This window comes from Chlamydotis macqueenii, chromosome 2 (assembly GCF_036417535.1).
Source record: "Chlamydotis macqueenii isolate bChlMac1 chromosome 2, bChlMac1.mat, whole genome shotgun sequence".
In the NCBI taxonomy this organism is placed as follows: domain Eukaryota; kingdom Metazoa; phylum Chordata; class Aves; order Otidiformes; family Otididae; genus Chlamydotis; species Chlamydotis macqueenii.
In genome coordinates, this window is record NC_141557.1 from 7,255,474 (window position 1) to 7,275,151 (window position 19,678).

Below are 19,678 nucleotides of genomic sequence, written 5' to 3' on the forward strand. Positions count from 1 at the left end.
GAGAAGTGGGAGTTATTCTTGAATTTTGGAGCATAATTTCCTCTTCCATGCGTCTCAGTTCATCCACAGGCAATACTTGGTTTTTGTTGGGAATGATAACACTGCTCCCTAATTCACCCCATTGGGCTATTTGCCAGTCTCATACAGACATCCCGTACCCACAGGGTGGCTGCAAGGCGGGAGAGGAGGAGATCTTAGCAGCTACTCAGAAGGAAAATCCCCTCCAACTGCAAGCCAACCACAGCCTTTGGGGGTGTGTTTGTACCATATGGCACCACACAGCTCTAAAAAACAAACCTAACAGCAGGTTTTGCACAGGCAACCTAACATGTTGTTTCTTGCTGTTATTTCACACTTAGATTCAGCTCTGGGAAATCTTCAGCATATGCCAGCATAACACAAATATGTATTCTACTTTGTATTTTTTTTTCTGGGGTCAGTAGTATTAGGAAGAAGCTTTAGAGTGAGGAACTAACTGACATCAAATTTACCTTATGCTACACTGAGATAAGGTGATATTCTAATTTCATTTACAAATGTCATATTCCCTATTCGGTAGGCTTTGATGTCTGTAATAAGTTTTCAAGTGTTTTTAGGAGGAGCAGGATTAAGGGACAGGGCTGGAGTAGTTTTCACAGGAGAGAAAACCATGTTTCTGAATCATGACTGCAGGGAGTCAGTCATAACAGACAGTGGCTCTTACCCTGTGCTATTAAACACTGCTACGAAACTGGCTCCAGATAGAGCTGAGGTGAAAGTAGACTGATGCCTGCTGAACCTTCAGCATTTTTATTCTTGCGCTGTGAATATCCTTAGATGAGATGAAAACTTATCAAGGACTACAGACATGGTTATGCCATCCTGGCAAAACCCATAGTGAGAGGAAGGTACGCAGGTAAGAGACGCAAATGGAGGGAAAACATTATTCTTCTCCCAAAAAATACTATTTTTTTTTTGTTTGAAAGCAAAGAAAAAAAGATCCAAGCCCCAAGAACAAGAATTACAATGATGTATCACAAGCATTTACCTCTGCCTCTTACTATGATTGGGCAAAGAGAAGTCTCATCACTGAGTTGCATTCATGCTGGTTTTAGATAGAGTTTGGCAATGATGTCATACTCTTGGCAAGAACTCAAGTGGACAGAAACCCATGAAGATACTCAATGACACATTATAATTTCTGAATGTGTTTGTCTAGTGGCTTGTGCATTTCTAATTATTTATCCTGCTGACCAGCTTTCACCACTGACAGCCCTTGTTGTAGGCTTGGCCACTCAATGGAGCATAAAGGAGTGCAGAGATCTGTGAAACACAAATAAAACACACATTGGAATTCTCACTGTGTTTCCCTCAGCTGTCAGATGACAAATATTTAATCAGTCATAGATCAGTAAAGCACATATCCCACCTGCCAAGGTCTTTATTTGGAAACAAAGCCTTGAGAAGTAAGGTAATTGCAATGCAACTCTTGCTACGAGTGCGTAGGACTCGGACAACATGGCTGGTGTTGACAGTCTTACTTGCAGCCTCTTGTAATTCCGTTAGATTTGATTGTTTCTCTTAGACAATTTTAAGAGACTTTTTTTTTTTTTGTTACTATAGATTGCTAGAGGAGATGACACTGTTCTATCAGGCCTTAAAACAAGTGCTCTTATAAACTCTAGATGCTGTGAACACTATTGGGAGCTTTTCCCTTTTATGGTGAATTGCAAAGCTGAAATGAGAAAAACAAGTTTGTACCCTTTATTGTTTCTTTATGATGCACAAAGGCAGTTTCAGTTTCTGTTCTGCCATTGGCCTTTCAACACAAATATCAAGCTCTGAATACCGGGTTTTGCTCATGAGCTCTGAGGAGAATAGGTTCAACAGGGCAGAAATATTACAACAGACAGAAGCAGAATTTGGTTTTTATTCCCCATTCAGTCCCTGAACTGCTGTGTGACTCCCAAACTCTACTTTACTTTCTCTGTGTTAGGATCTACCTCTTTGCCAAGATTGATTTCTCCTAACTTTAGGTGTCACCCTTTTAAATCACGGGAGAAAAATAGGTCTGTTTAGGGAGTGGATCATCTGACCTATCTTAGGTGTTATCTTTAGATTGAGAAGAATCACACTGTTGATCCAGACATGCTTCACCTTGTCATAAAGAAAGATGCCCAGAATCGGTCAGACGAATCACTGAAACTTACGGAAGAAAAATCACCGACAGGAGAACTTGTTGCCTCCTTAGCCTTATTTGCACATAAACATTTCAACTACGCAACAGAGAGAGTTGCCAAGGCCACAGTGGCCTTCATAATTTTCCTGCAATCACGTACTGAGCAGCACTATCTGATTCCCTGAGCACAGTTCTGCTTTATTTATGAGTCTAGTTATTTTAAGGCAGAAAAACATCAGAGCTTCTTCTGAAGAAATCCTCCAGCTTTTCATCCAAGAGTAAGAAGCTGCTTGTAGGCAAAGAAAGAATCAGCTTGAGAGATGGGGTATGACAGTACCTCTGAACTATATTTAAGCATAAGAAAAGCAATTCCAGATGCCATGTGGATGGAGCTGACAGCACAAGACACTGTGAATCTGAGCCCTCACCTGAGCAGAGGTAGTGAAGACATTTTAGAAATAGATGTTGGGTCTCACATACAAGTTGAGTTTCAGTCTATTTTAATTTTTACCAAATAAACCTCGGGCTAAAAAGATAAAAGCTTTATTCTTGATAGATAACAGGAAAAAAAAAAACAACAACCCTTATTCTGATTAAAGGACTTGAAGGGACATAGAGACAGATTGACCTAACACTTGATCAAACACTTCTAATATGTTAGAAAACTTATTCCTGCTGAACGTTGGTGCTGATATGCCCTTGGGACACATAACAAGGACTAGAGTTGAATATAAATGTGTACTGCAAAGGTTGTACTCTGAACAGTGGAAACCTGTGCATCATGATCGTCTCTTTCGCAGATCAGGGCAGCTGCTGGTGGCGATCTGTTGTAGACAACATTAATACACCCCCATACCACATGGTTATCCATTTTCCATCTCTACCAGTGTTTTGTATTCCTGCACTTCTGACACAGAGATAGGGAAGAAGGACAGGCATGTGAATGGAAGGTTATATGTCACCTTTGTCAGGTATCAAGTGAGGGTCCAGTATGTAGTGGTCAGTTAGGCTCTCAGTGGGCATCTTCTAAGGAGAATTGACTCTACGCAGATATATCTGTATCTGAATACAAAGGAAGCCTTGAAACTTCTTTAAATTAGACAGATAGAGTGAGATCAATCTGAGTACTTGAGTTCTTCCTCCCAGAGATAGGAATAATTTTATCTTACTTTATGTCCTTTTGCAGTCAATTAACGGAAAGAAGCAATTTAGAGGATGATGTATGCATTACTTAGACATCTGCTTTAGAGTAAGATAAATCATAACGCAGATTCCCTTGACTAGGTATGAAGATAAAGGTTGAGTGATGTGTAAGTGAATGTGAGCCGGTCCTTACTGAATCTTTTCTGCCCCAGCTCTCTTTTTCTTTCCTTCAAGCTCTCAATGATGTTCTTCCTGCCATTCCACAGGCAGCAGTTAATGCAGTACCGAGCAGCGTCAGTCTAGCAACACAAGCAGCAAACCCAGCAGTACGAAGGCATCACCTTCTAATAAAAAATTGGCAGGCAAGTCTGAGGAACAGGACTGTGTAAAATATACTTATCATACTACATTTTGGAGGCAGCACTGGAGCATAGCTGCCTTGGAAACATAAAATAAATGTACTTCAGATTTTTGCTTTGGGTTGAAAAGTCAACATATGTAGCTGCCTGGAACAAGTGGCTTCAGTTTGCTATGTTCACCTCTGGAAAATTGTTGCTCGTCCAACTGTGAATATCTGACAGAGAGCCAGACACCCCTGAGGGCACCTCAGGAATAGGCAGTTTGAGTGGATACTGGTATATCATCAGCATACACACGCCAAGCTAAAGTGTGCTGGTGAGACCTATTCCCGAATGATAGCAAGTAAATCAGCAATAATACCCTAGGCAAAAGATTGCATCTCTGGAGGCTGTCGTGGTACAGTTAAGTGGACAGAAGGCGAAAGAAGATGACCTTCAGATGCAAGGAAATAGAGGGAGATATCTTGATTTAATGAGGTAACTCCTGAGAAGGAAAGGTGGGACTCTGAAGGACCTGTGGAAATTCAGACAGCAGGTAGCACTAACAGGTACCACGGAGCCGGGATCTATGTGTTTGGAGGAAAATTAGACTGATTTTTGTGGACAGTGCATGAGAAGGGTGTCTCTGGACAGGGGTGAATTGGATGTCCTGCACCCCGAAGAGACAGCAGATAGATCAAGTGGAAGATGATAGGGCTAAAAACCCACTTGCATCATGAACCCTGGCTGACTGCAGCAATTGAAAATGGACCTGGGAGCAGGGTGCTGATTGCAGGTGCACTGATCCAGAGGCACCCGTGCCCACTCTGAGGAGGACCACTTTTGTGCTTGCACAAGAAACAAAGAACACAACTAGGAGGTGACTGAGTCTAAGGCTGACCCAGCTATCATGGTGGCATACTCCATGGGAGTGATGGTCTTCACTTGGTTCACTGGGGCATTTCCCTTTCTTCATTCTTAGCTAGGCCTTCAAAGGGGCAGCTAAAGGCTTATTCCAGCAGGGAAAAGTCTGGAAAAGCCCAAGTATAAACCCAAGACCTAGAACTGGTTCTGCTGATGACATTTTAGTAAATATTCCTTGACCCAGGACAGCTAGTGTGTGGAGGCCACCAGACTTTAAGGACAAGCCACTGTGCTTTTGGGGTGAATAACAGAGTTTAGCTAGAGTTTTGCCTGTTAGAGTTAGAGGATATTTTATTTACCAGTGCATGCATAGTAAAAGAAGATGTAAGAGAAGGGGATACAGGGGAATTGTTAATGAGGCTAACTATCTTGCAGAGATGGTCTGAAAATACCAACACAACATTTTTGTCTTCCAAATGTTTTGATTTAGTGAAATTCAGATGTTTCCATGGAGATCAGGGATTTTGTTGAAGGTCCAGTAAAACAGCGATCACCATGTACTTTTCTGGACCTTCTTGTGACCTTTGTGCCCTGCCACAGACATGCACTTTCCTGGGGTGTGATTTTGTGACACAGTCAGCCTGCTAAAATGAGTGGTGCCATTTTACCATTTCCCTGGCCGTGGCTGGCTATTTCCATTCTCCTCTGTGCATTGCTGCTGCTGTTTGTCAGATCCTGCAAGGAATTGTTTCTTCTTCCACTTGCTTTTGCTGTCATTTAAATAACACTTTTTTTTTTCTGCAAGCACGTCATCAGTCCTCTCTTACAAATTGTCTCTCTGCGCCAGTCTCAGAGACATCTGTATTTATTCTTACTGTTGTGCTCCCAGTCTCGCCCAGCAGAGGAATTATGCTGGAGGTAAAGCTTGTAACTGGCTCCAATTAGCTTTGACATCTATATGTCAGGGAACAGCAAGAGCAAGGTCATGCTGTGAGCAAAGGTGAGATGGTGGTGACAGCAGGGCTGGCATGGAATGTGGATAGAGGCTCTGGAAACTTGTACCTCTTTCTCAGACTTTTCTTATTTCAAATAAATCCGATCCAAGACTACAGGTGGCATCACATGGGAGCAGAACTTGAATGCAGCCAACCAGACACCTAGGAGGGTGTTCTGGTTTTCTTAGTGACGGGGGGCCTAAGGTAGCAGCTTCTGTAGGAACCTGCTACAAGTCGCTCCCCTTTGTTTAGTGGACTTGGCTGGGCCTAGGGCGGACCTGCTGCTGGCCGAGGCCGAGCAAATTGGTAGCAGAATGTCCCGTGGTAACGCCTCTGCGATAACGTATTTAAGTAGGGGAAATGGAAAAAAAAAAGGGAGAAGATGTGAAGCAGCTGAGCAGGGCCAGAGAGAGGGAGGCACGAGCCTTGTGGGCCTTGCAGGCCTCACCCTCTGGCCTCCCGCTGGGCAGCCGACTGGGCCCAACTCGGCCCGGCCTGGCTGCAAGAGGTGGAGAGGAGATGAGAAGTGAATAAGATGTAAAAAGGATCCTGAGAGGCATCTGCCAGCCTGTTGTGAGGAATGGCTGCAGACGCCAAGGTCAGTGAAGAAGGAGGGGGAGGAGTAACGCGGCTCCTGGCCAAGATTCCCCTGCAGCCTGTGGTGAAGACCATGGTGGAGCGGGTTGTCCCCCTGCAGCCAATGGAGGTCCATGGAGGGGCAGAGATCCACCTGCAGCCCGTGGAGGACCCCACGCTGGAGCAGGTGGAGGCCTGAAGGAGGTTGTGGCTCGTGGAGGGCCTGCTGGGACAGCTGTTTTAGAGGGACTGCACCCCATGGAAGAGATGTCCCACACCGGAGCAGTTTCACGAAGGACTGTGGCCCGTGGGAGGGACCCCACGCTGGAGCAGAGGAGGAATGCGAGGACTTCTTTCCCCGAAGACGACACAGCAGTGTAAAACAACGCGTGATGAACTGACTGCGACCCCCATTCCCTTTTTCCCCCCTGTGCCACTCGGGAGGGGAGGTAGTAGAGATAATGTTAATCCCGGGATGAGGGAGGGGTGGGGGGAGGTTATCTTGTTCTCTGTCTCATTCTCCTGCTAATTTTAGTAATAAATGAATAGTTTTCCCCAAGTCGAGTCTGTTTTGCCCGTGACAGTAACTTTAAGGATTTCTCCCCGTCCTTATCTCAAACCTTGAGCCATTTTTCTTATATCATCTCCTCCTATTCTCTCGGAGGGTGGGGGGAGCGAGAGAGAGACTGCGTAGTCTGGTCCCGATCGGGGCTGAACTACGACAGGGGGGAATTGGAGAAGAGGAAGATTGCACAGAATGATGGTTACAGGATGCTCCAGGGAGTTAGAGCCCATCAGTGCATTCAGGGCACAACTTCCCATGTTTCTCACAGTCTTCCTAAGTATTTAAGTTCATTTGGATCATATTTGTAAGAAATATCTAAGTGCTTCAGGAGTCTAACTTACAGTCAGGAAAGTGATCAAAGGCTCCGTGTCAAAGTTTTTAAAGTTTTGCTCTGAATACCTCTGTGGCTCAGTTTCTTCACTGGAGAACAGAGACAGTTATTTTTCCTTACTCCGCGGAGGTCTTGATGGGTGGCTAAATCAGGATTAATATAGGGAGCTATGGAGTTACCCGTTTCCACTGTGACACAGTTTGCTTGCAGGAGGGTGTTTTGCAAGCAAAAAGGACGTGTCTGGGTATTTTAAAGCAGAGTTATATTTTATAGCATTCTGCATGACGTCTCCCCAAGGCCAGTGCTGATGTGTTATATCTGCTAGAATCACTTGAACAGAACTGCTTCTACTGCCTAAGAGAAGGAGGAATTTGCATCATTTTGTACTTCAGTCAGAGTGAGGATCCCACTGTGAAGTTTTAGAGAGTCTCTTTGGGGGAAAAGTATGGGGAGCTCAGCTATCACCATGTTCCAGCTACAAATCTGATAGTAACTTCTGATGAGGAACAGCTTTGAAGGAGTCCACGTCCCTGTTTCTCCTCTTTTTCTACATTGAACTCTTTCATAGTGAAATGATGTGCAAGGTCCTACAAACGGGATTTTTTTTAAAGCCTCTTGCAACAGAAAAGGTGACTAATGCTGCCCTATGATGTCTGTACATGTGAGGCAGACAGGGGGCTGAAAGTGCATCACCCAGACCCATCTTTGCTATCAGTGAGTCCAGAGTGATTGCTATTAATACTATTTGAAGTATGTGCAGTGATTAATTTACTCCAAAACCAGAGCCTGTCTTGCCACTGGGAAGGTATCTGGGAACAGAATGCAGTTTCCTACAGGATTTGCTCTTCAGTCTTAATAAATCTGGGGGGTTTGATTTTGGGCCTTGTTTTCTGAAAACTGAACTCACTCAGTCATTGTTACAAGGACATGTAGTGATAGGACAAGGAGTAGTAGCTTTAAAGTGAAAGAATATATTTAAATTAGACATAAGGAAGAAATTCTTCACTATGAGGGTGGTGAGGCACCGGAACAGGTTGCCCAGAGAAGCTGTGGATGCCCCATCCCTGGAAGTGTTCAAGGCCAGGTTGGATGGGGCTTTGAGTGACCTGATCTGGTGGAAGGTGTCTCTGTCAAGGACAGGTGGCTTGGAACTAGATAATCTTTAAGGTCTTTTCCAACTCAAACCGTTTTATGATTCTATTTTTGAGACTATTTCTGTTTCTGCAGCTGAAGCTCTCCAGGGTCTGTCCCTATCACGTCTGGTGGATGTTGGAGAGCCATGGGCATAATAGACTGCCCAGGGACTCCTGCAGGGCACAGCTTTCCTCCTCATGCCCAGATCACAATTCCTACTGCCATATCCCAGCATGGACACCATGTCCCATCCCAATGGAGCCATTTAACTGAGCTTCCCATCGCTTGCTGGTGCTATTGATTGCACATTAGACACCTGATGCTTCTTCGGTCTCTGTCACAGCAGAGGTCCAGAGAAAACACAACAGATCCCATACTTCTGTCTCTCTCTGCCATACCTGAGCAAACCCATCCCTAGTGAAGAAACAGCCAAAATCACTTGCGTGTGAGCTGAATATCAAAGATCACTGTGTGCTGGAAAACTCCACTGAAGAGCATGAGCGGGAAGGAGAACAAGGTAGCTGGGCTGTCTTCATACATCCTTACTAGGTACGCTGTAGCCCTTTGTGCCCACAATAAGTTGTGTTCAGTGAGTAAAACCAGATATCAAATTCATGTGAATCCAATAGGCTAAGTTATAAAATTGTTAATATGACATGGAGGTGTTACTCTGATGTAATAGGCCATTTAGAAAAAAATCGATATAGATTTTCTGTCTTTTACCTGATCCATTTCCTTTCTCACAAAGGAACAACTAAGAAGGAAAGTGCTGTGCTCTTGTTTCATAACCATTCCTCTGATGCTTATGGTGATGCTTTAATGGACATGCTTTGAATGATTTGCTTTAAATTGCTGTTACCTATTATTTTCATATCCGCTTTCTGTTACAGTTAAGCAAAGCACTCATTTAGTAATTCTTACCTAAGGCCATGGGCAAACAATAGCAAGATATTTAGTGTTACTTAAAAGCCTGAGGAACTCAGTGTGTATGTCTGTAAACTGTACAAATATTTCCATGAACTAAATGAGTTTGCACACATGGCTGGGATTTGTGTTTGGAGTTTTAGCGGTTAGTTGTGCAGGAATCTTGGCATCTGTACTCCAGGAGGAGAAGATTTCAGTAATTTATTAGAAAATGCTGCATTGCGAAAGGTGTGAGCAATTTTGAATGCAAAGGATTGAGTGTATGTAGCATATCCTTCTCCAGCCCCTTGTTTGCAGGGAGGCTGGACTCACAGCAACCACAAGCAAAAGAGAATTCCTCGATGAAGCAGTAAAAATCCTTGATTTGGCCCTGGGGGTCCTTGATACTAGAGTCAGAAAAAAATGAGTGATGGGGCTGCTTCCAGAGATGATTGCAATTTCCTATTATTATGATTTTCTGTCAAATAATGGTAGAATTAGCCCTCCCCCCCAAAAAAAAAAATCAACAGGAATCTATCATCTTCAACAACATTTTGTTCAAAGCAAATAAAATGCTCTAAGCCACCCTGTCTCTGCCTATCAGATATGGTCACCTCCTACAAAACTAAAAAAAGACATTCTGCTTTTGACATTTTCTGAATGCATCATTTTTCACTGCAAAGTCATATCATACTTTACCATTTCCTAAACCTTTGAGAGTTATATTTAAAAAGCCCCCACAAACAAAAGCAAATGAAAACAGCAGCAAAACAACACATAGTTCACTGAAACCTTTAAATAAAATGGTTTTTCCCATTTTGTCTTACAAGCAACAAGTCCATTGAGTTGACTTGATCTCCTCTGGGTGCTAAGGAATGCAGAAAGTTTGTGATTTGGGGGGAAAAAAAAAGTTCCATTGAAGATACCCCATGCAATCCTTCATTCTTCAGCCTCTGGTAGAGATGCCTTTAATTATTGAGTTCTTCAGACATACCGTCATGGGTGTACATATAGCATATTAATACTTATCTGCACCTTACAACTAAGGGATATGAGGAGTGGGAACCTGGGGAATAGTGGGAAGCTCTGTTGTAGTATATTGTATAGCATATTGTACAAAGCAAGAGCCAAGTTCACTGTCTTTGAGCCACTCTGAGGGCAAAATCTATGAGCTGAGTGCTGTGGAAATGAATAGGCTACATCCCCTGACAAAGTGACTGGTTTATCTATACGTGCCTCTTCACTTTTAACAAATAAGATGCCAAATGCAAGCCTCTCCCCAGATTTAGAAAAAAATTAGTTGGCTACAACCAAATGCAATTTGAGCAAGGCCAAGAGAATGAATGATTTGTCAGGTCTGTGTTTAGTAAATAACAAAGTAGAAATTAAGAGACTGTCAAAAAGATTTGCTTCAAAAGGTAAGTAAAAGGGTTTTATTATAAAGTGTAAATCAAACCCTTCATGTTTTGCTAATTCATACTGTCATGCTTGGTATTTATTATGCATCCTGTGGTTTTCCCACTACCTTACTGTTAATTCAGTGAGACAAACTTAGCAGGTGACTGATTCAGTAGTAATGTAATTAAAACCCCATAAATCATATTGGCCCAATGTTTAGCAGTGTTTGGCCTTAAGGCCTTTTTGAAAGCATTTTTGAAAGCCTGAAGCATTAGGACGTGATTTAGTGGAGATGAGGGATTTCTTTACCGTTCTTGCTTTCACAAGACTGTTCCAAAAAACAAATTAAAAAAAAAAGTTGTTTGAATGACATTATGATGCTAACACAAAAAAAATACAAAATAAATTATACTCAGCATGATTATTGCTGAAAGTCCAGCGCCTGGTCCCACCCTATTTACCGTATAGTAAGAAAACCCTGCTGGAGTCATGTGATAGAAACTTCTAGTTGCCCCAGCTGTGCAGTGGAGATCACAATGCACTTGCTCCTTAACCACTTCCAAAGGGTATAAAGGGTTCGTCAGCCTGATCCTTCAGAAGCCCTGGATTACACAGCCTGGATTTCAGAGAGTCCTCGGACGGCTCCATTTCAGCCAAAACTTCCCCCAGAACTGGGAATTGTGCCTTTCTCATGAGCAGGCTACAGATTGCTCCATATGTCAAACCAAACACAGATTTGGCCCATGTTGAGAAAAGCTCTTTCCCTGGAAGAGTCTGGTATCAGTGGCAGCTCCAGACTTCCTAGGACATTCTTGCTCCTGGGGCCTGTGATGGAGTGTGTACTGGGATGGCTGGTATTCAGTCGCTCACTCTAAAGGGGATCTCTCCCTTCCCAGCCTGGTCTCTCTGGAGGAGTCCTGTGGGTACTACAGTAATGCAGTTCCTCTTCCAGCACAAGCATGTGCGCTTGTTGCAGCTCCTAAGATAACTCTAAAAGCAAAAGGATTGTAAAAGGACAGAGGTGGATAATTTGCACCCAAGAACTTTAAAGATCCAAGGTACTCTTAAATTTGTTACAACTGATGCTTGGCAAGGCCATGAAACTCCAGGAAAGTGAATGCACCAATGTTTTTAAAGGATAAATAGAATGCATGGGTAATTACTGTCCTTTCAGCATGACATTGATCTCAGAGAAGATAATGGAACATTAATTTTGGGATTTGAATGATAAAGGATTAAAAGACAGTAATATAATTAATGCTAATCTATATAGGATTATTGACAATAGATTTTGTCAGACTAAAGTGCATAACTTTACTAGATGGCTTTACAAACTATGTTGATAAGAGGAATAATATCAGTTTGATGGACTTAGGCTTTGCTGAAACATTTGCCTTAGTCCCATGCAGAAAATTAGAAAATCAACATGGATGCATTAAATTGATTAAAAGCTTCTAATGGGAAGAACTCAAAACATTCCTGTAAATTGAGGATCTTTACTGGGCAAGGAAGCTGCTAGTTAAGACTGCTATTTAACACTTCTGTCGATGCTTTGAAGGAAAGCATAAAATCCTTCTTGATAAAGCATGGTGATTACAGTAATATTGGGAGGAATGAAAAGTAATGAGATGAGGGGTGATGGACATGGAGTGATTTGAATCGATTGGTAATCTGAGCTTTGCCAAGCAATGTGCCTTTTACAACAGCAAAGTCGTAAATTGAACAAAGAACAAAGGTATTGATGCTCAACAGAGGCTGCTGCTCTAGAAGTTGATTCCCTGGGAGTCTGATTACAGTGGATAAAACCAACTCTGTGGCCTCCTGGCTCGAGGTCTCACCAGATGAGCTAAGGAGTTCCTTAGATGATCAAATAGGGTACTACCCAATTGGCTTTGTGAGGTTTTAACATCCCACATCCATCTAGGTTGTAGCTATGGCCTGTTTTCATTTTATTATATGTCTATGCATAACTACAGCCTTAATTTTGCAAGATCTATAGGGCCATGCTAAGTCCTTTCTTCCCCTAAGCAGAGTTTGCTGAGCTGGGAACCTTCACCACAAGATATTCTTCCATTATCTTGTGGTTGTTTTTTTTTTCTCTTGGTTTCATAAACTCATCTGGATGCAGTGGTTTTCTGTGGTTTAATTTACTTTTTCTGTGTTATTATTGTCTCCAAACTGTGTATATTTGCAAAAGGAATTAAATGAGTACTATTTATTTTACAGCCTGTAATGGCTCTTTTGGAGGGAAGCCATTATGCAGACACTTCTAACATACATCTTTTCCTATTAGAGAGCTCTCATGACATAAATACAGCAAAACAAATATCAGGCTCGGTTCTGTGAACAGTTTCTTGCAAAAAAAAAAGGCTGTATTTCCAAGAACAGCTCTGTAAAACACTGAAGTATTCATTCAGCTTAATAGAGGCTGGGAGTGTCTCCTGGTTTTACCCCATTAAAACAGCTGTTTGGTTATAGACATCTGGCTGAAAGTGTCATCAAAAAATGAACGTGCTTGGGTGGGAGCAAGTGGATGTGCAAAAAACTCAACCGATTTCAGCAGGACTGTTCCTGTTGCTCCCAGTTTCAACTCTGTAAGCAAACTTAAGGTGATTTTAAGACCCTTTTGTGCTGCAGAATCCGGACCAATGTATTGAACTTTACATTAAAACAGTGAAAAATTGTTTCTGTTAATGGAGGGGAGGGGAGGGGAAGGGAGAGGAGAGGAGAGGAGAGGAGAGGAGAGGAGAGGAGAGGAGAGGAGAGGAGAGGAGAGGAGAGGAGAGGAGAGGAGAGGAGAGGAGAGGAGAGGAGAGGAGAGGAGAGGAGAGGAGAGGAGACGAGAGGAGAGGAGAGGAGAAGGGAAAAGGGGAAGGAGAAGGGGAAAAGGGGAAGGAGAAGGGGAAAAGGAAAGGGAAAGGGAAAGGGAAAGGGAAAGGGAAAGGGAAAGGGAAAGGGAAAGGGAAAGGGAGAGGGAAAGGGAGAGGGAAAGGTGAGAAAAAGAAAATAAGGGGAAAAAAGGAGAATGAAGGAATAGCAAGAAATAAACAGTTTCCTTTCCGCTGAATAACATGCTAAGTTAGCTCCTTTTACAAAGCTAATAAAAATAAAATCATTACAGACACCTGCTAATGTATTTTTGTCTTTGAACAAAGTATTTTAAAATCTTGGGATAATTCAGTTTGGAAGAGACCTTGGGAGGTCTCTAACCCAATCTCCTGCTGAAAGTAGGTCAGCTCTGAAGTCAGACCAGATCATTCAGGGCTTTATCCTGTCAGATCTTGAAAACCTCCAAGCATGGAGACTGCACAACCTCACCGGGCAACGTATTGCACTACCTGAATGTCCTCATGGAGAAAAATGTCCTTCTGGATGGCAACCTTGCCCTCAAATATATCATCTGGTCATCCTAATTTTGGTATCAACTGCAAATTTTTTAGCAAGTACTCTATCACCTCCTCTGGATCATTGATAAAGATATAAGGACAGGACACCTCCCAGGATATATGTCTGCAGTACCTCACTGTCTACTGGCCTCCAGGTGGATTATGACCATTAACTGTGATGCTCTGAGGCCAATCATCCGACCAGCTTTTTATCCAATTGGTTATCTGTCCATCTAGACTGTAACATCCTAACTTGGATATAAGAATATTGTAGAAGATGGTGTTGAAAGCCTTGGTAAAGTTGAGATAAATCACATCCATTGCTCTCCTCTAGTCCACAGTTCCATTCATTTTGTCATGGAAGGGAACTGGGTGGATCAGGCATGAATTATTCTGATTTATCTAACTGTTTCCAAACACCTTCTCTCCTCCATGTGCTGTGAAATGACTCTATAGTTTTCCCAGGGACTGGAGTGAGGTTGACTGGCTTGTTCTTTTGATCAGTTTTCCAGAAGGGTTCAACATTTGCCTTTCTCCAGTCATTGCTGAGCTCCTCTGGTTTCTGGGACCCTTTAACAATTATTTAAAGTGGACTCTGTTATGAAATTGGTAAATTCTTTTGGCACATTCAGATGCAGCGCATCTGGTCCCATAGACTTGTATGTGTTGAGTTTATGATATCCAGGGTCTGTGGCACGGAGGCTTCTTTGAGCTGCTTAAAGAAGGTTTCATCCCCATCCCTCGTGACTGCTCTTTCAGATTTTGGCAGATTTTGACAGTAAAGTATTAACTCCCTTCAGCCTGGATGAAAAGATATTATTTTAAAAATGACAGTGCTAGGGAAGTTTTATGGAGTATTGTATCATCTACCTACAGTCAGTTTTGAAAATAATTAATATAGACTTAAATGCAATTGATCTACCACAGCTAAAACCAAAGTGTCTTACATTAAACATAAAAAATGTCTGGATGTATTGACCTTACTGGAGCAACAATAATTTATCCCAGCTGAGAGTCTGGGTCTGCATGATTATTTATTTCCTTTGTTTTCCTTCTCTTCCTTGCTGCTCCTGTACTTTGCTTATCTCATCCCTCCCTACTCTTTCTGCACACAGACACATATATACATTTAGACTTGTTTCTCATTCATGGATTCATTTTGCTACCAAGCTTAAGGCTGATTTCTGAACAGAGTGAGGAGTGCTTCAGGTTTTAAGCTCAAGAATTTTTGGCATTCTTTACGCTACTCCAACCCCAAAATTTGTATGGGATAAAGGCAGGCTGTGACTAGCCAGGCTCAAAGATTATTTCTTGACAGTGTTTTAATGCCAGAAATCTTGGTTGTTTTATTCTTGGCATTGCTGCTCTATGGACACAGGAAAATGGTTTTATTCTTTTTGTATGTCCTGGAAAATCAGCTCAATTTTCTTTGAAAGCTTCTCTTACCAGAATGCATACCTCTGATGCAGAGCCTGATACGTTGATATCATGCCTAACTCACAGCTAGGTACCAAAGACCTTGAATAATTTACTTCAGAAGTGAGATGAAACAGATTTATCACCTACTTTACTGCTTTACTGATAATTCATAGAGAGCAAACTTTTTTTTTTTTTTTCGTGGTACCCCCCCGGTTGATCCTGAAAAAAGGAGCCACTTTGGACTTTCTTCAGCTGAAGCACTGGAGCCATAGGACTAGTAGTCTTAATAGTGGTAAGTTGGTTAATATTCTCACTTTCTTCCAGCCATGTCACTTTCCTGCTCCAATCTTGGTGACTTTCTCCATTAATAATATAATAATCTCTGAAAAACTGCAGTTGGTACATGTTCCTCATCAGATACAGAGATCCAAGGCCAGGGGCAGCAGAGAGAGCAAGGTGTGACAAGGACCATGGGCCCTGAAGTGCAAGGGGGTAGGAGACCAAAGACGGGTCTGGAATAAGCTGGATCTAGTGATGGGATACCTGAGATGACATTTCATGGGGAATAGCAGAAGACAGCACCATAACCATTGCAGTACACTTTTCAGCTTGTAACTCAGCTTTCAGAGGCTCAGTAATCCCTGGTTAACAGCAAAGAATCGTCAAATTTAGTAGTAAAGTGTTTACCTTAACTGCATTTGGTGACTGCTGACGTGGACAATGCCACTATCTCATTTGACAAGGTCCATATATGGTGAAGGTTTCAGGTGAGATTTTATCACAGATCTAAATACTTTGTCCTTAGCAAGAAGAAATTTTTTTAAAAAGGGAACAAGGCAGTCAGGAAACTGAAGATTTCAGAAAGCACAGCTAGAGGAAGTTGTTGCCTAAAATTGAAAGAGAGGAAAAGGTCCCATAGCAGAAGGCACTAGAAAAATTCTGGTGACCAAAACATGGACTAAATTGGAAGAGCACTATTCTCACTGTGGCTGGAAGGACAGAAGTGCTTACTGAGAGAGAGGAAATAATATTTTAGTTGCTGTTTTCTATTACAAGGCTAGCAGGTATTTGCTGATCAGCTGGGAGAGCTGTAAAGTTCCCACATGTTATGCATTGGATCCTAAATACCCCTAAATGTTTCCTTTAATGGTGTCATTAATTCAAGAGTGCTGGGGAAAGCAGGCAGATGCAAAACTTGTAAAACCAGGAAATCTGTAGGCAAGCTGTGGTCTTGGAGTCTGGGAAGGGGCCAAGAGCATCTAAAGGACACGGCCGTAAGGGTTTTGCCTTCCTCCATCTGTTTCACCTTCACTTAAACACTTCTATAATGTAGGATTCCCTATGTTTATAGACATTGCTGGGATTCATCATTCTGCAAATGGCACTGACACTTCCAGCTAATAAGAAAGGCTACTTTGATGGCCAACTGACAGCCAGTCTTGGATCTGGGTGGTGAAGAAAATGAGAAATTTAACAAGTTAACAGGGGAACCGATGGTTTTGCTGTCTCCTGCAGCCTTCAAATTAAGACTGGATGCCTTTCTAGAAGACAAGCTTTAGCCAGACACTAACTATTTGACATAGTACAGAAGCAACCAGATGGAACAGGATGACTTTTGTTCTGCTGTAGGATCAGGTGGTCTCTGTTGACTTTAAAATCTACAATTATCTAACAAGCAGGCATAAAGTGACACCTGAGCTGTGTGCTGCTGTCAACCTGTTGCCAGCATGGAGTGTTTGTCAAGAACAGGGACTCTTCTTGCTTTACTAAACCTAAATTTCACTGTGGCTTTGGCAAAGAGCAGTTAAACTCTGCTCATCATGCTTGTGTGGTAGACTCAGTGTCTTCTGTGAGTCCTGAAGTGGGACCACAGAGATAGCAGTGTTATCAGTGTGCTGATAATTGGAGCAAGGCAAAGTTAGCATAACATTATGAGCTTTGCATTTGCTTGTTTCAGTTTTTTACCTTGAATATTTCAAGGTATAAACAGGTAGTCTTTCTTCAGCAGTAATTGCTTTTTGGGGATGTAGTAAATAATATTAGTTACATGTCAAGACATTTTAAAGGGGTGAAATTTATCCATCAACAATATTTTTGTGGCTGCAGTAGTAAGAGTTTTTTCTTTACTGAAGTTCATGGAAATCGTAAGTTATTGATTTCAGTGAGATTTGGATAAGACCTGATGACCTTCTGCTACCATTCCTGCAGTAAATAATGATGCTTCGTTGTCGATACAGGGGACAGAAGGAAGCCATGATGAAAGAGTTTACTTTTAAATTATTTGTCTTTAATTGATTTCTATCCTACAGAGTACCAGGCCACAGAGCCTTCTTAGAAAAATGGCTTAACACTGCAATTAAATGGGTGGAATTTTTTTTACAATGCTCATTAGTCTCATCAATCTAAAGAAAATAGATGCTCTAAAGAAAACTTATGTGGGTCTATGGGTTGACCAGTGGATTAGTCAATATAAGAGAGTTTAGCATCTCTCACAAACACTTCATTCCAGTAGTTGTTGATCTTCTGCCTAGAAAAGTCTGCAAGTCTCCCAGAGGTATCTCCTGCATACATCTCACTCTGCTCTGAACAGCGGAGGAAGGGGTCTCTGGGATGCAGGGGTTAGGCTGCAAACTTAACAGAAGGAAGGACATCGAGCCTTTGACTGTAACTCTTTGAGTGTGACCATCTAGTCAATTCCTTATCCATTGAGTGGTCCCTCCATCAAATCAATGTCACTCCAATTTAGAGATAAGGATGTCAGGTGGCACAGTGTCAAATGCTTTGCACAAGTCCAGGTAGATGACATCAGTTGCTCTTCCCTTAGCTGCCAAAACCGTAACACTGTCATAGGAGGTTACTAAATTTGTCAGGCATGATTTGCCTTTAGTGAAACCATGTGGACTGTCACCAATCACCTATTTATTTTCCATGTGCCTTAGCATAGATTCCAGGAGGATCTGCTCCATGATCTTACCAGGCACAGTGGTGAGATTGACTGGCCTGTAGTTCCCCAGGTCTTACTTATTTCCCTTTTTAAAAATGGGAATTATGTTTCCCCTTTTCCAGTCAGTGGGAACTTCACTGACCTGCCATGACTTCTCAAATGTGATGGATAGTGTCTTAGCAACTTCATCCACCAGTTCCCTTGGGACCCACAGATGCATCTCATCAGGCCCCATTGACTTGTGCGCCTTCAGATTCCTTAAGTGGTCTCAAACCTGATCTCCTATAGTGGAAGGTTCTTCATTCTTTCAGTCCCTGCCTTTGCCTTCTGTGACTTGGTCAGTGTGGCTAGAGCACTTACCAGTGAAGACCGAGGCAAAAAAGTTGTTGAGTACCTCAGCCTTCTCCACATCTTGGGTAGCCAGATCTCCTCTTTCCTTCGGGAGGTGGCCCACATTTTCTGTAGTCTTTATTTTGTTCCCAGTGTACTTATAGAAGCTTTTTTTTTTGTTGCCCTTGATGTCCCTGGCCAGATTAAATTCTAGCAGGGCTTTAGCTTTCCTAACATGATACCTGGCTGCTCAGGCAATTTCTCTGTATACTTCTCAGGCTACCTGTCCTTGCTTTCACCTTCTGTAGGCTTCCTTTTTGTGTCTGAGTTGGTCCAGGAACTTCTTGTTCATTCATGCAGGCCATCTGGTGTGTTTGTGTGGCTTTCTCTTTGTCGGGATGTATTGCTCCTGAGCCTGCAGGAGATGATAACTGAATATTAAACAATATTGGGCCCCTCTTCCCTCCAGGGCTTTATCTCATGGTACTCTACCAAACAGATCTCTGAAAAGGTGACATCTTTGTCAGTGGCATGGTCAGTAGGATTGAGTGCACCCTCAGCAAGTTCACCAACAACACCAAGCTGTGTGGTACGGTTGATGTGCTAGAGGGAAGGGATGCCATCCCTTAACAGGCTGGAGAGGTGGGCCCATGAGAACCTCATGAAGTTCAACAAGGCCAAGTGCAAGGTCCTACATGTGGGCTGGGGCAATCCCAGGCACAAATACAGGCTGGGTGGAGAATTGATTGAGACCAGATTTGAGGAGAAGGACTTGAGGATGTTGGTTGATAGAAGCTCAACATTAAAAGGGAATATGTGCTTGCAGCCCAGAAAGACAACTGTATCCTGAGCTGTACAGAAGAAGAGTGGCCAGGAGGTCAAGGGAGGTGATTCTCTCTCTCTGTTCTGCTCTTACGAGATCCCACTTGGAGTACTGTGTCCAGCTCTGGAGCCCCTGACCTAAGAAGCACCTCTCCTGGGGTTGTTCAGTCTGGAGAAGAGAAGGCTCTGGGGAGACCTTATTGCAGCTTTTCAATACTTAAAAGGTGCCTACAAGAAAGCTGGAGAGGGACTTTTGACAAGGGCATGTGATAGGACAAAGGGTAATGGTTTTACACTGGAAGACGGTAGAATTAGATTAGACATGAGGAAGAAATTATTTACCGTGAGGGTGGTGGGGCACTGGTACAGGTT